The sequence below is a fragment of the Capra hircus genome (assembly GCF_001704415.2).
Source record: "Capra hircus breed San Clemente chromosome X unlocalized genomic scaffold, ASM170441v1, whole genome shotgun sequence".
Classification (NCBI taxonomy): domain Eukaryota; kingdom Metazoa; phylum Chordata; class Mammalia; order Artiodactyla; family Bovidae; genus Capra; species Capra hircus.
The window spans coordinates 47670844-47683672 of record NW_017189516.1 but is presented as its reverse complement, the minus strand read 5'-3'; positions in this window follow the sequence as shown (position 1 = coordinate 47683672).

Here is a 12829-nt window from a genome sequence, read left to right as displayed (position 1 = left end):
AGAACCTGTAAAGTTACTTTAAAAATTATAAACAAGAATTCAGAAAGTTAATTCACATAGAGTGGAACCTCCAGAAAAGAATGATGTTGAGAAATGATATATTTATTAATGTTCAGACAAGCACAACTCCCTGGACTTATTCAACACAGTTGGGAGGATGTGACTTGATTTATAAATGAATCTGTGCGGTAAAGGCTTTTAAAGAAACTGAGGTTCTCAAACTTGGGTGAATGTCAGAATTACCTCGAAGCTTGTCACAAATAAGGAACCCACCCTCCTGTAATATATATTTAATATGCGAACCAGATCAGTCTGAAGATCTTGCAGGTTTGAGAATTGCTATATAAAAGGCATGTAAACTAGTTAGCCTGCCAGAATGAAGTTTCAGTTCAGTTCGGTTCAGTCACTCAGTCGTGTCTGACACTTTGTGACCCCATGGACTGCAGCGTGCCACATGTCCCTGTCCATCACCAACTCCTGGAGTTTACTCAAACTCATGCCCATCGGGTCAGTGATGCCATCCAACCATCTCATCCTCTGTCATCCCCTTCTCCTCCTGCCTTCAATCTTTCCCAGCATCAGAGTCTTTTCAAATGAGTCAGTTCTTTGCATCAGGTGGCCAAAGTATTGTCTGCCTAGATTACTAGCTCCTTGTGGCCTGGGGCCATGTTTCATATTGACTTGGCTTCCCCTATAGCACCAGTTCAGGGTTGAGCATATAGTGAGCCATCAGTAAGTACTTGCTGATGACAACTAGTTTTTAAAACCAGCCTATTTATCTTATACATGATCAGTGGAGGAAAGGTAGTCTAGGAAATGGGAGATCTGGTGTAACTATTAAACACCGGATCTCTTGTTGTCTTGATGGATTTGCAATTTAGCATTTTGATGGAAGGTTGAATTGTTCACTTAAGGGTGGAAGGGACCTACCAAGTATTAAGTGTCTTTCAGTGACAAATGCTTTCTATGGGTTATCTCATTTAATTCTCACAACAATCCTATGCAGAAGGACTATTATCCTTATTCTGTATAAGGGAAAAGGCTTCACTGGTGGCTCAGTGGTAAAGGAATCTGTCTGCAATGCAGGAGACATGGCTTTGATCCCTGGGTTGGGAAGATCTCCCAGAGTAGGAAATGGCAACCCTCTCCAGTGTTCTTGCCTGGGAAATCCCATGGACAGAGGAGCCTGGGCTACGTCCATGGGGTTATTAAGAGTCGGACATGACTTAGTGAGTAAACAACAACAACAACAGATGGGAAAATGCTTTCTTTATTAAAAAACATTATTTAAGTTTTTAATTGGAGGAAAATTTCTTTACAATGTTTTGTTGGCTTCTGCCATACAACAGTGTAAGTCAGCCATAATTCTACATGTATCACCTCCCTTCCCTCCCCCATCCCACCCCTCTAAATCATCACAGAGCACCAAGCTGGACTCCCCGTGTTACACAGCAGCTTCTCACCAGCTATCTGTTTTTCATATGGTAGTGTGCATCGTTCGATGCTACTTTCTCCATTTGTCCCACTCTTTACTTCTCCCACTGTGTCCACAAGTCTGTTTTCAATGTCTGTGTCTCCATTCCTTTCCTGCAAAAAGGTACATCAGTATCATTTTTCTAGATTACATGTATGTGTTAATATACTATATTTGTTTTTCTTTTGCTGACTTACTTCACTCTGTGTAACTAGGCTCTAGGTTCATCCACCTCATTAGAACTGACTCAAATGCATTCCTTTTTGGAACGGCTGAGTAATAGTCCATTGTATGTAGGCACCACATCTTCTTTATCCATTCCTCTGTTGATGGACATCTGTGTCGCTTCCATGTCCTGGCTGCTGTAAACAGTGCTGCTATGAACACTGGAGTACATGTGTCTTTTTCTAATATGGTTTTCTCAGGGTATATGCCCAGTGGTGGGATTGCTGGGTTGCATGGTAGTTTTATTCCCAGTGTTTGTTTTTAAAGAAATCTCCATACTGTTCTTCATAGTGGCAGTGTCAATTTACATTCCCACCAACAGTGCAAGAGGGTTCCTTTTTTCCCACATTCTCTCCAGCAATTTTTGTTTGTAGATCTTTTGATGATGATGGCCATTCTGACTGGTCTGAGGTGATACCTCATTGTGGTTTAGATTTGCTTTTCTCTAATAATTAGTGATATTGAGCATCTTTTCATGTGTTTACTGACCATCTGTATGTTGTGGATAAGTTTCTATTCAGGTCTTCTGCCCATTTGGAAAAACAATTTCTAGAAGTTAAGTAACTAGTGCAGTTATACAGCAAGTAAGTGATAGAGCTATAATTACAGTCCAAGTTCACCTAGTCCCTTCTAAGCAAAAGTCCAGTGTAAAGTGGCACTTTATAGGGGGTTGGAGAAGAGGAGAGGAAAAGTTTGGTTCTTTTTTAGCCTGACAGAAGTGGGGTGAAGTCCTTGGCTATAAACTGAGCTATAAGAAGCAACACATACTAGCTTTTCAAAAAAAACTGGAGTTGAACAAAATGAATGGAATAAGTAAAATGGAGATGAATGAGAGTTTTGAGCAACTACAATAAATAGAATTCTCACGTTCAAGAGGGATTTAGAAAGGTATTAGGAGGTAGCACTGCAGGAGTTGACACGAGAAGACGTCAAGATATATCTGGGGATTTCAGTTCTACTGGAGGTCAAAGTGAGAATATTTTTTTGAGTAGCATCAAAGGGAACATGAAAAGTTGTCTCAGAGATAAGAGAAATGTGAGAACTGCAAGGCATGGATCATTCCAAGATTGCTGGCTTGGGACCTTTGGGGATAAAGGGATTTAGGACTGGTTACACTTAAATTCCATCCTGCAAATTGTCCTGAAGCAGAGAAGGATGTCAAAGTCAGGCAGGTCATCTGATAAGAGACCAGAGTATGTGCCAAGGGGTGTGCTCGAATCACTTGTTATCATAGCCAGAGTTGCATCCTTAGTTGCTATTCATCGTGAGAAATCTAAGTGTAAAGTTAGCAAGGAACCAAAAGAACACTTGTTCAGAAGGATGGGCAGAGTGTCCGGAGCTTTAAAGAATGTCAAAGGCACATTTCACTTCATGGTTCTCTTGCTATTTATAAAAGCTATCGCTTGCATTTTATAGCAGTGGTCCATGCTTTCTTTTCTCTGTTACCTCCTTCCCTCCTCATGTTTTGATAGAAAAAGCCATGCCTGATGGCAAATTTGCCTCCCAAGGCTCAAAAGAGGATGTCATCTGAGGGTGACCCTAGAGAAGCCAGGTTAGGTGGATTCTTATAATTTCTTCTGGTGTTTACTGGCAGGATTGCTCATGAAACCTCTTTCCTTAACCCCATCCCTTCAGTATCTAGAATATTCCATACTCATTCCACTGTCTGCCTGAATTTGTTCCCTCTTACTGTGTTTCCTTTTTTGATGCCTGGGAGTCCCATGGCTCTAGCTGGAGAATTTCATCATAAAAAGATGACCTTTTCTCTTGCTCTTAAAAACACATCATTTAAACCCTCCTTGACATGATGGAGGAAATCTGTAAGGGCATGAAGTAAAGAAAACCACTTAGAACAGATGTTTGAGGAGTAAGAATTGGCTCCTGGAAGGTTATGATGGTGAAGAACATGCCAGAGGCAGAACAGTTGCTAATTCATCTGTCAGTTAACCAATGAAACTGGAAACTCCATGAAGGCAGGATCCACATTTGTGTTCTTCATTGCAAAAGTTTTCTTCTTTATAGAAAAATTCTTGGCACATAATAGGTTCTCAACAATTATTTGGTGAATGAATAATGAAGACCATCAGTCATAACCACTATATACCATTACAATAATTTAGATCCATGAGGATGGCCAATTCCACGTTCATATTACACTTAGAGTCTCGTTTTCTATATGTCATTCACCTTCTTGTGTTATTGTCATGTATCCCTCTCACCTTCTTTATTTTAAGCATCATAAAGGGCAAGGATGTCAATAAATGTCACTATCCTCAAGATCTCAGTTCCTAGCATAATGATCTTTTTGTAGTAGGAAAGTAGCACATGTTTTATAAATTAAATAACTTCCGTCACGATAATATGACTTCAAAAGGAAACTTTTAGACATCTGCAAGCAATATTCTAAGAGATTTTTGGATCAGACTTTAAAAGATGATAGAAACCAACCTTGAACTGATAGATGCTACTACTTTCCAGTGGAAACTAGAAATTCTAGCTGGATACTGATGATGACTGGTTTATTGGCATCTTAGTTGAACAAATGTAGGTTAAATTTTGAAAGGATATATTCTAGTAATAAAAACTGGCAGAAGATCAGTTTTTGATGGTCTAAAGCTTCCACGGTTGGTGAAATATTTGCAAAGGTATTGGAAAGATATGACAGTTTTTTTTTTAAGGAAAGGATTTAGATCACATCTCTTCCTGGGGCAGATATGGATTACCACTTCCAGAGGGGATATATTAAGGTCTACTAGATACGTGATGTTTTCTGCTTATTGCTTGTTTCTATAAATATGTCTTGTAAATTATGCCACAAGAGGAATGACACAAGTTGGCTTGTGTCAAACAATAGAAATCAAAACGTATGGCAGATAAATATACCAGTCTGCTGCCTGATTTTATCAGAGGTCAAAGTGTACAGATGACTAGTGATGAGGGTGCCTCAGAGATGTTACATCAAGAGGAAGTCAAGTGGTTGCTTAGGGTCCTGATTTTGGAGCCAGACAAGTTGGGTTCCAATCCTGATTCTAAAACATGCTGCTGATGTCACCTAATTCAGGTTACTTAACCACCTTGTGCCTCAGTTTTCTGCTCTGTAAAATGAAGATAATACTAATAGTCCTCATCTCATCACGTGTCACGAGGGTTATGTGAGTTAATATCTGTAAAGCACTCAGTGCCTGGCATGTAATAAGGCCAGATATGTGTTTTCTGTGATCATTAGCTTAAGACCTCAATTTACACTGAAGAAACAGAGGTCCAGAGTCATGAATTACTGCATATGAACCCACAGAGCCTGGGCCAGAACCAGAACTTAGCTCTGCTCAGCCCCAGTTCAGGGCTCTATTTCCTCTGCCATGACACCTTGCTATGTAAATGAAATGATATCAGTAAACCCCAAGACATAGGAATTTTTTTCTTTCTTTTTTTTTTTTTGGCTGCTCTGGGTCTTTGTTGTGGCACACACAGGCTGTTTGTTGCAATGTGTGGGCTTCTCCAGTTGCAGTGCGTGGACTTAGTTACCCCGTGGCATGTGGGATTTTAGTTCCCCAACCAAGGATTGAACCTGCATCCCCTGCATTGGAAGGTAGATTCATAACCACTGGACCACCAGGAAAGTCCTTGTAGGAATTTCCTGAATGTACCATTTGTTTCTTTTTTTTTTATGGTAACAGTCACTGATAGTTATGAATAGTATCAAGAAGTGTTAACACATATTAATCCTTTGGTCTTAGGTGTTGTTGCAAATATGTTGGTGCTCCGCCCTTCTTTTGTCCACTCCCTGGACCAGTGTATGCTGTTAGCATCCTTCTTCAGGCATCTGTGACTCACTGCTTACAGGCTTCTCCCTGACCTTTGCAAGGGAAGGCTAGAAACATCCAAGAGTGAATGTCCCCTCAGGAATAGTCCTCCCTATCAATGATGGAAAGGGTTTGAAGAATAAATACCCCAGCTCCTTGCCCTTCAGATGAGCTAACACTGAAACTTATTCTTCACTGTCTTAGGAGCCCTGAGCAGGACTCAGCCTGAAAAGCACAAGGCACACATTTGCTAGCTGACAGCATTTCCATAATTGGTTGCTAGCTTTTCCCATCTCATTTCCCTTCTCTACTGATATTTTCTGGAATCACCGTTAGATGAATTATTGCATTGGGCAATAAGTTCATTCAGGTTTTTATAACATTGTATGGAAAAACCTAAACAGACTTTTTGGCCAACAAAACTTGTTGTTCAGTCGCTCAGTCATGTCTGACTTTTTGTGACCCCATGCACTGTAGCACACCAGATGTCCCTGTCCTTCACCAACTCCCAGAGCTTGTTCAAATTCATGTCCATTGAATTGGTGATGCCATCCAACCATCTCATCCTCTGCCATCCCCTTCTTCTCCTGCCTTTAGTCTTTCCCAGCATCAGGGTCTTTTCTAATGAATCAGTTCTTTGCATCAGGTGGCCCAAACATTGGCACTTCAGCTTTAGCATCAGTCCTTCCAATGAATATTCAAAACTGATTTCCTTTAGGATTGACAATTTTGATCTCCTTGCAGTCCAAGGGACTCTCAAGAGTCTCCTCCAGCACCACAACTCAAAAGCATCAATTCTTCGGTGCTCGGCTTTCTTTATGGTCCAACTCTTACATTCATACATGACTACTGGAGAAACCATAACTTTGACTAATGGACCTTTGTCGGCAAAGTACTGTCTCTGCTTTTTAATATGCTGTTTAGGTCTGTCATAGCTTTCCTTCCAAGGAACAAGCATCTTTTAATTTCATGGCTGCAATCACCATCTGCAGTGATTTTGGAGCCCAAGGAAATAAAGTCTGTCACTGTTTCTCCATTGTTTCCCCGTCTGTTTGCCATGCAGTGATGGGACCAGATGCCATGATCTTCATTTTTTGAATGTTGACTGTTAAGCCAGCTTTTTCACTCTCCTCTTTCACCTTCATCACATGACTTTTAGTCCCTCTTTGCTTTCTTCCATAAGGGTGGTATATATCTGAGGTTATTGATATTTCTACCGGCAATCTTGATTCTAAATTGTGATGCATCCAGCCCAGCGTTTCTCATGATGTACTCTGCATAGAAGTTAAATAAGCAGGGTGACAGTATACAGCCTTGACATACTCCTTTCCCAATTTGGAACCAGTCTGTTGTTCCATGTCCAGTTCTAACTGTTGCTTCTTGATCTGCATACAGATTTCTCAGGAGGCAGATAAGGTGGTCTGGTATTCCCATCTCTTTAAGAATCTTCCACAGTTTGTTGTGATCCACACAGTCAAAGGCTTTGGCATAGTCAGTGAAGCAGAACTATATGTCTTCCTGGAATTCTCTTGTTTTTTCTATGATCCAACAGGTGTTGGCAGCTTGGTCTCTGGTTCCTCTACGTTTTCTAGATTCAGCTTGAACATCTGGAAATTCTCAGTTCATGTACTGCTGAAGCCCATCTTAGAGAATTTTGAGCATTACTTTGCTAGCATGTGAGATGAGTGAAATTGTGTGGTAGTTTGAACATTCTTTGGCATTGCCCTTCTTTCTGATTGGAATGAAAACTGTCCGTCTTATTCCAGTCCTTTGGCCACTGCTGAGTTTTCCAGATTTGCTGGCATGTTGAGTGCAGCACTTTAACAGCATCATCTTTTAGGATTTGAAATTTCTCAGCTGGAATTCCATCACCTCCACTAGCTTTGTTAGTAATGATGCTTCCTAAGACCCACTTGGACCTCACACTACAAGATATCTGGCTCTAGGTCAGTAATCACAGCATTATGGTTATCTGGGTCATTAAGATCTTTGTGTATCATTCTTCTGTGTATTCTTGCCACCTCCTCTTAGTATCTTATGCTCTGTTAGGTTCATACCATTTCTGTCCTTTATTGTGCCCATCTTTGCATGAAGTGTTCCCTTGGTATCTCTAATTTTCTCGAAGAGATCTCTAGTCTTTCCCATTCTATCGTTTTCCTCTATTTCTTTGCATTGTTCACTTAAGAAGGCTTTCTTATCTCTACTTGCTGTTCTTTGGAACTCTGCTCAAATTCTTGTCCCTTGGTTAGCTTGACCTCAGGAATGATGCTTAGAAAGAAGTAAAAATTCTATTTCCTCTATGTTTTGGGGATGACCAAGTGAGTATGAAAGTGTTAGTAGCTCAGTTGTGTCTGACTCTTTCCGACCACATGGACTGTAGCATGCCAGGCTCCTTTGTCCATGGGATTCTCCAGGCAGGGCTACCAGAGTGGGTAGCCATTTCCTTCTCCAAGGGATCTTAACTCAGGGATCAAACCTGGGTCTCCTGAGTTGCAGGCAGATTCTTTACTATCTGAGCCAGAGAGATAAACCCAAATGACTATTTGGCTTTCTAGAAGATGCAGGGAAAAAAAATCCTAGCTGTGATGCCCCTCAGGAAAAAACAGCCATGTTTTCACAGTACCTTTTCCCCATCCATAACAAGCTGGGCCTACTTAGAAATATAAATTTCTCAGCAACTTTGAAGTCCTAAAGGAAACTGGAAATGTTTGAACAAATAAAAATACTTACATAGCTTATATAATTTTTAGCACCATTCACAGATCTAAAGTCACTTTGTTAATTTAGGAACATAAAAATGCATTATGTATAACTTGGTTGGCTCCTAAAAGTATTATGTTTGATATCTTGAGAGATGTGAAGGCCTAGAAAATTTGAGGAACAAAAAGAATATTTTGAAAGAGAATCTCAAAAAGCCAGGTTTAAATCAAATTCCAAGATAATTGTCTAAGGTAGTTTTATAGGCTCCTGATACTGGTGGGGTCATTTCCCCTGTCCTGGAATTGCTACAGGAGATGGATTTTCAGGGATGTTTTAGGGCTAGAACTGTGAGCAGGAGACACTGGAATTCTTGGGTATGTTGGGTGTCTTGATGATTTGACTGGGGGCCCTTGGGAATTGGAGAAGGAAATGGCAACGCATTCCAGTATTCTTGCCTGGAGAACCCCATGGGCAGAGGAGCCTGGCTAGCTACAGTCCATGGGGTTGCAAGAGTCAGACGTGACTTAGTGACTAAACCACCACCTTGGGAAAACCTCAATTGTTCCTTTATGATGCATTATCAAGTCCTAAGAGTGGGGCCTAGATACTTCCTGTTCACCTCAGTAGAGCTGTTCACTCTAGCTGCCTGCCCCCCATATTCATAAATCCATTTATTGTACAGAGAAATGTAAAGACAGTAAAGAAAAGATGCAGGTCTGGGTAGACTGTAAGAGCCATACACTGGCTAAGGAACTTGGTTCCTGACACCAGCATCACAGATGCAGAGGTTTACAACCACGTTCCCTTGCAAAATCATACGACAAAATCAGTTAGCAAAGGATACTCCCCTGGCACAGGGATTGGTTTGAATGTGGCTTCTTTGGCTAATGGTTGACAGAAGCCTCTCCTCTTGGACGTAAATTGGAACTTGAAGTCACTCTTTGAAATCAGCCTTTAAAAATTTTTTTTTATTTATTTTTAAAAATTTTATTTATTTTTCTAATTAAAGGATAATTGCTTTACAGAATTTTGTTGGTTTCTGCCAAACATCAACATGAATTAATTATAGGTATGCATATGTCCCCTTCCTCTTGAACCTCCCTTCCATCTTCCTCCCTATCCCACCCCTCTAGGTTGATATAGAGCCCCTGTTTAAGTTCCCTGAGTCATACAGCAAATTCCCATTGGCTATCATTTTACATATGGTAATGTTAGGTTTCCATGTTACTCTCTCCATACATCCCACCCTCTCCTTCCTCCCCACCCCAGCTCCCTGTGTCCATAAGTCTGTTCTCTATGTCTGTGTTTCCATTGCTGCCTTGCAAATAATTTAATCAGTACCATCTTTCTAGATTCCGTATATATGCATTAGTATATGATATTTATTTTTCTCTTTCTGACTTACTCCACTCTAGATAATAGGCTCTAGGTCATTTATCTCTACCTAATTTATCTTTGGCTTCACTGGGTCTTCATTGCTGTGTATGAGCTTTCTCTAGTTGCAACAAGCAGAGGCGACTCTCTGGTTGCAGTGCGTGTGCTTCTCACTGTGGTGGCTTCTCTTGTTGTAGAGTATGGGCTTTACCACACATGGGCTTCAGTAGTTGTGGCTCATGGGCTGCAGAGCATAGGAACAGTAGTGGTGGCTTAATTGCCCCGCGGCCTGGGGGATCTTCCTGAACCAGGGATCAAACCCATGTCCTCTGAATTCACTGGTGGATTCTTAACCATTTGACCACCAGAGAAGTCCTGAAATCAGCCTTTGAAAGAGCATAGGCAGAGCTGAGAAAATCACCTATAATTTAAGAGGAAAGTAGAGCCAGAGGCATGATCAAACCTGTACCTGAACCCACCACTATCTATGTACTTTTCAGTTACTTTAGCCTCTAAATGCTCTTTATTGTTTTAGCCTATTTTTATGAGGACTTCTGTTTCTCATACCAGAAGGCTTTCTCACGGACATACTTTGGCATGAGAAGAGTGTGACTAGTGGAACTTATTCTTTGAAAATAATAAAATTGTTTCTTTAACTGTATCACAATAATATGCTCTGCCCTCAAGCCCCATTTTTATGGACTTTTCTGCAGTTGATGTTAAATATGCCTGAGAAATCTGAGCACCATTAGAAATTTAGGAGCGGTCAAAGTTCAGGGGTCTTCTTAAAGTGGTGGTTTGGTATAAACATAGTGGAAGATACTGTCCAGCAGTCAATCACAGTTGATTATTTTGCAAGCACAGTTTACAAAATTAACTGGCTCTTTTCCAATTTGAATAAGCAAATTAGAATAAACAGTTCTACCTGGCAGAGATACCTATTTTATATTGGCAATTGGCCATTCACTTGGCATGTAGTTTAAGCATCCAACAGCTGCTGTTCTCCCACTCATGGGGCCTTTCTTTTCAGAAGATAATTACTTTAGATCAATGAAGAGCTGGGATCTGAGCTGGGTTCATTCAAGACCAAGGGTGTACTAAAATCTTAGGGATCACCGTTTGAAATAGTGGTGGGAACTCTTGGAAATCTTTTCTCTTTGAGACACCTAGTAAGCATTTTCCTCTCAGAGGTGAGGAGTGTATCTTAAAAGATTTCCCCTTTAGGTATTCATTTAAGAGAGTATTTAAACTTGTTGAATGTGACCTTGTGCTGTGATGAAGATTTTCTCCTAGTAAGATGTTAGCGGTTCATAGAATACAGAACAACATGAAACATGGTTGGCCGTATGCATAATTATTTACTTATGTAGCATGTTTCATTCTATCAGGCTCTCTGTCTAGAATGCCTAGAACAATCACCACACTTCAATGCATGCATGACAGATGTGTACGCATTCTCTTTGTCTCAGCTTATGGTTCTTCCTCCAGGAAGTCTTTAACCACCACCACCACCACTTACCCAGTAAAAGCTATGTGCACCACATTCTGTAATTGATGAGCATAGCATTTCTCTTACTCTGTTGGAAATGCCTCTTTACTTGTCTTTATCCCCAGCTTTGGTGGACAGTCTTTTTTTTCTAAAAAATATTTTTATTTGTTTATTTTTGACTGTACTGGATCTTTGTTGCAATGCATGCCTGCTTCTTGCTGTGGTAGCTTCTCTTGTTGAGGAGCACAGGCTGTAGGGTGTGTGTAGGCTTTAGTAGTTGTGGCTCCCAGGCTCTAGAGCGCAGGCTCAATAGTTGTGGCGTGCAGGCTTTGTGGCCCTGTGGCATGTGGGATATTCCTTGATTTTCACACAAGTGGTGGAAAGATGAGTGGGCAGCATGCTTGGCAATTCAGGCTCTTGAGCTGTAAGTGATTGTTCAGCCTTCATCATCTCTTTTGATTGTCTCTTTTCCTTAACATCTACACATGACACTTTGTTTTTTAAGTTACTAGGTGCTGTAAATAAGTTCATCCTCAGGAAATATCTATTGAGATGCTCTGTAAAATCATTTTATGACAGATTTTTAGATGGAGTACTTAAAAATGTGAAATTCCTCCTTCCTCTCCTTTTTCCTCCTCCCTTTCTCCCTCCCTCCTTTCTTTTCCAAATATTTATTAAACATCTGATAGGTGCCAGATTTAAAAGGTTATACAAGTCTGACAACTTCCTATATCTCAGACAGAGAGAGAGAGTATGTGTGTTTACCAAAATACATAGGCAAGTAAAGAATAAAAAATAACCATTTTATATATTATGATGAAAATAGAATGATATGATTGGGATTAGTGGGTGAATTCCTTAGGCTGGATGAACAGTAAAGGTCTTTTCATGAGGTTACAAACTGGGACCAGAAAGAACCAGTCATGCACAGATCGGGTGGAAGAGAACTATAGGCAGAGGGAATGGCTAATGCAAAGCTTCTGAGGTGAAAGTGAGCTTGGTGGGTTGAGAAACAGCAAAGAGCTCACTGTGATTCACTCTATTGGGGGAGGGGCAGAGGGTAAGTGGACAGGATTACAGACATGAGCAAGGACTAGGTCATAGGACCTTGTAAGCCATGGTAAAGAGTTGTTAATTAATTCTAAATATTAACACAGTGGGTAGCAGCTAGATTGTCAGGAAGACAAATGACAATGGTCTGATTTATTATTATAGAAAAGATTCCTAGATGGTAGATATAAATATATATTTTTCTGTTTGTGCCTCTGAAATAGTTCATATTTTAAGATAATTCTTACTGCTGTGTACAAAACTATTTGAGGGAAAGGATGGAGGTAGGGTGATGAGGCAGGAGGCCATGGTACATTTGCAGGTGACAGAGGTAGCTAGAACAAGGCTTGTAGCAGGTGTGAGGGAAAGACCTGGATAGATTTAGGATGTGTTCAGAAGCTTGAGTGGATAAAACTTGCTGATGGATTGAATGTGGAGCTTGAGAGAAAATACAGGAATCAGAGATGTGCTTTGCTTTGAGCAGTTGGTGTAGAAAAGGCTTCCATTTACTGAGATGGGGAAAACTGCAGGAAGCACAGGTTTTGGTAGCAGTAAGGGGATTAGAGGTTTTCTTAGGGCCATCTTAAGCATGACATCCCCATCAGATCTTCAAGTGGAGATGTCAGGAGTGGATACAACAGGCTGAGAATGGAGATCAGGGATCATCAGCTTATCAGTGCTCTTTAAGGCCTGGGATGGAGTAAGATCTCTCAG